This window comes from Chiloscyllium plagiosum, chromosome 34 (genome assembly GCF_004010195.1).
Source record: "Chiloscyllium plagiosum isolate BGI_BamShark_2017 chromosome 34, ASM401019v2, whole genome shotgun sequence".
Classification (NCBI taxonomy): Eukaryota; Metazoa; Chordata; class Chondrichthyes; order Orectolobiformes; family Hemiscylliidae; genus Chiloscyllium; species Chiloscyllium plagiosum.
Genome location: NC_057743.1, coordinates 18130584 through 18135343, shown reverse-complemented (window position 1 = coordinate 18135343; position 4760 = coordinate 18130584).

Here is a 4760-nt window from a genome sequence, read left to right as displayed (position 1 = left end):
ATTTTAACTTTCCAAACATAGACTGGGACTGCCATAGTGTTAAGGGTTTAGATGGAGACGAATTTGTTAAGTGTGTACAAGAAGATTTTCTGATTCAGTATGTGGATGTACCTACTAGAGAAGGTGCAAAACTTGACCTACTCTTTGGAAATAAGGCAGGGCAGGTGACTGAGGTGTCAGTGGGGGAGCACTTTGGAGCCAGTGACCATAATTCTAATAATTTTAAAATAGTGATGGAAAAGGATAGACCAGATCTAAAAGTTGAAGTTCTAAATTGGAGGAAGGCTAATTTTGATGGTATTAGGCAAGAACTTTCAAAAGCTGATTGGAGGCACATATTTGAAGGTAAAGGGACAGCTGGAAAGTGGGAAGCCTTCAAAAATGAGATAACGAGAGTCTAGAGACAGTATATTCCTGTCAGTGTGAAAGGAAAGGCTGGTAGGTATAGGAAATGCTGGATGCCGCCCACTGTGCCACCGTGGGCGGCACGGTGGCACAGTGGTTAGCACTGCTGCCTCACAGCGCCTGAGACCCGGGTTCAATTCCCGCCTCAGGCGACTGTCTGTGTGGAGTTTGTACGTTCTCCCCGTGTCTGCGTGGGTTTCCTCCGGGTGCTCCGGTTTCCTCCCACAGTCCAAAGATGAGCAGGTCAGGTGAATTGGCCATGCTAAATTGTCCGTAGTGTTAGGTAAGGGGTAAATGTAGGGGTATGGGTGGGTTGCGCTTCGGCGGGGCGGTGTGGACTTGTTGGGCCGAAGGGCCTGTTTCCATACTGTAAGTAATCTAATCTAATCTAATCTAATCTAAATTGAGAGTTTGGTTAAGAAAAAGAAGGAAGCATATGTCAGGTATACTCAGGATAGATTGAAAGAATCCTTAGAAGGGTATAAAGGAAGTAGGAGTATACTTAAGCGGGAAATCAGGAGGACAAAAAGGGGACATGAGATAGCTTTGGCAAATAGGGTTAAGGAGAATCCAAAGGATATTTACAAATACATTAAGAACAAAGAGGTAATTAGGGACAGAATAGGTCCCCTCAAGGATAGGCTCCACCTTTGTGTGGAGCTGCAGGAGATGGGGGGGGGGAGATACTAAACGAGTATTTTGCATCAGTGTTTACTGTGGAGAAGGACATGGAAGATATAGAATGTGGGGAAATAAATGGTGACGTCTTGAAAAATGTCCATATTACAGAGGAGGAAGTGCTGGATGTCTTGAAATGCTTAAGGTGGATAAATCCCCAGGACCTGATCAGATGTACTCTAGAACTCTGTGAGAAGCTAGGCAAATGATTGCTGGGCCCTTTGCTGAGATATTTGTATCATTGATAGTCACAGATGTGGTGCCAGAAGACTGGAAGTTAGCTAACGTGGTGCCACTATTTCAGAAAGGTGGTAAGGATAAGCTAGGGAACTATAGATCAGTGAGCCTGACCTCGGTGGTGGGCAAGTTGTTGAAGCGAATCCTGAAGGACAGAATATACATGTATTTGGAAAGGCAAGGACTGATTCGGGATAATCAACATGGCTTTGTGCATGGGAAATCATGTCTCACAAACTTGATTGAGTTTTTTGAAAAAGTAACAAAAAGGGCAGAGCAGTAGATGTGATCTATGTGGACTTCAATAAGGTGCTCGATAAGGTTTCTCATGGGGGACTGGTTAGCAAGGTTAGTTCTTATGAATAGTGGGAGAACTGATGGTGAGGGGTAGTTTTTCAGGCTGGAGGCTTGTCACCAGTGGAGTGCCACAAGGATCGGTGCTGGGTCCACTACTTTTTGTCATTTACATAATTTATTTGGATGTGAGCATAAGAGGTACAGTTAGTAAGTTTGCTGATGACACCAAAATTGGAGGTGTAGTGGACAGCGAAGAAGGTTACCTCAGATTACAATGGGATTTTGATTGGAGGGGCCAATGGGCTAAGAAGTGGCAGATGGAGTTTCATTTAGATAAATGTGAGGTGCTGCATTTTGGGAAAGCAAATCTTAGCAGGGCCTATACACTTAATGGTAAGATCCTAGGGAGTGTTGCTGAACAAAGAGACCTTGGAGTGCAGGTTCATAGCGCCTTGAAAGTAGAGTCGCAGGTAGATAGGATAGTGAAGAAGTGTTTGGCATGTATTCCTTTATTGGTCAGAGTATTGAGTACACGATTTGGGAGGTCATGTTGCAGCTATACAAGATGTTGGTTAGGCCACTTTTGGAATATTGTCTGCAATTCTGGTCTCCTTCCTATTGGAAGGATGTTGTGAAACTTGAAAGCGTTGAGAAAAGATTTACAAGGATGTTGACAGAGTTGGAGGATTTGAGTTATAGGGAGAGGCTGAACAGGCTGGGGCTGTTTTCCTTGGAATGTTGGAGGCTGAGCGGTGACCTTATCGAGGTTTGTAAAATCATGAAGGGTATGGATAGGATAAATGGCCAAAGTATTTTCATTGTGGTGGGGGAATCCAGAACTAGAGGGCATAGGTTTAGGATGAGAGGGGAAAGATATAAAAGGGGCAACTTTTTCACACAGAGGGTGGTTGCATGTATGGAATGAGCTGCCAGAGGAAGTGGTGGAGGCTGGTACAATTCCAACATTTGAAAGGCATCTGGATGGGTATGTGAATAGGAGGGTTTGGAGGGATATGGGCCAAGTGCTGGCAAGTGGAACTAGATTAGCTTAGGTTATCTGGTCAACATGGATGAGTTGGACCGAAGGGTCTGCTTCTGTGCTGTACATCTCTATGACGTTATGTGATGACACAGCTCTGGGGCTGGTAAGGCTTGAACTCAGACTAGCCCAGAGATAATAGACACTATCACTGCACACCAAGAGCCCTTAACCTTCTAAACATTAGTTTAGTGGAAGGGCCTAGACACTTTGTGTCAGATACTGAGATTGACAGGAGGATTGGTAAGGGAGGAGTGGCTGGGATATCTGAGTGCACTGAGCAGTTCTAAACTTTTTCCAAACATGGTCCTTTGCCTCTTCAAAAATCTTGACTGCTTCCTTTCCCCTGTGGACTGGTGCTCTTTGAAAAGTTGAGAATATCTAGGGTTGGTTTCAAGTGCCACAGTGCTGGAATACGATCTGTTGTTACTAGGTTATTGATTTAACTAACTAATCACTGACCTCTTACAGACAGCAAACTGAACTGCCCCATTTTGCTCTTTTGCTGACCTTCCCACCCAGGCAATCTAAGTACGCTCCTCTCCATCCTGCCGACAGCTACCAACACTGATCCTACAAGCTCTGTCTGCAAGTTAATGATCACTTGTCAATGATTGATAACAACTTACGTTTTTCCATCCCTCTTGTCTGTCTCCATTATAAATCCTCATTCTCCACTGTTCCCTCTAGCTCCATGCCAGATTTGAAACTGAGATATGCTCATTCTTTTCCTACATGGATTCTACACTCAGCAGCCTACCACCCTCAGAAGGTACAACCTCCATTTTAGAGACATAGGGGGTTCAGGTACATAATTCTTTGAAGTTTGCATCACATATAGATAAGGTGGTTAAGAACATGTTCAGCATGCTTGCCTTCACAGCTCAGGCCTTTGAGTATTGGAGTTGGGATGTCATGTTTAGGTTGTACATGTCGCTGGTGAGGCCTCTTCTGAAGTACTGCGTCCAGTTCTGGTCGCCCTGTTACGGAAGGATGTTACAAAGCTGGAGAGAGTTCAGAAAAGTTTTACCAGGATGTTTCCAGGAATGGAGGGTTTGAGTTATAAGGAGAGGCTGGATAGACTGGGACTTTTTTCACTGGAGCGTAGGAGGTTGAGAGGTGACCTCATTGAGGTTAATAAAGTAATGAAGGGTATATATAGAGTTAGTGGCAAGTATCTTTTCCCTCGGGTGGGGGATTTCAAGACGAGGTGGCATATTTTCAAGGTGAGAGGAGAAATATTTCAAAAAGACATGAGGGGCAATTTCTTTCACACTGAGAGTTATTTGTGTGTGGAGTGAACCTCTGGAGGAAGTGGTGGTTGCGGGTGCAGTTACAATGTTTAAAAGATATTTGGATAAGTTCATGAAGAAATGTTGGGAGCGATATGGGCCAAGTACAGGCAAATGCAACTAGTTTAGTTTGGGATTATGGTCAGTATGGATTGGTTGGGTCAAAGGGTCTGCTTCTGTACTGTATGACTCTATGACTCTATAACAACCCATTCTCCTCTGAGACCAGTGCTCTCCTGTCTTGCCTTAGCCTCCTGATCCACAACAGCATATTTCAATCCTCAATCCTAACTGTGCATTACCACCCAGTTGAGCCCTGCTGACCTGCTCCGGAACCACTCACTGTTCCAGAGTAATTCCAGAGTGCAGCAATAACCAACAGATTCTTATCTCTATAAGGCTAACCTTCTATTCACTTGACCAGATGCTAATTCATTGCTGACCATCCAAGTTACATTCTCCCTCTGTCTGACAGGACAGTCTCCCTCTGTCTGACAGGACAGTCTCCCTCTGTCTGACAGGACAGTCACCCCCTGTCTGACAGGACAGTCTCCCTCTGTCTGACAGGACAATCTCCCTCTGTCTGACAGGACATTTCCCCTCTGTCTGACAGGACAGTCTCCCTACGTCTGACAGGACAGTCTCCCTCTGTCTGACAGGACATTTCCCCTCTGTCTGACAGGACATCTTCCCTCTGTCTGACAGGACAGTCTCTCCCTCTGTCTGACAGGACAGTCTCCCTCTGTCTGACAGGACAGTCTCCCTCTGTCTGAAAGGACAGTCTCCATCTGTCTCACAGGACAGTCTCCCTC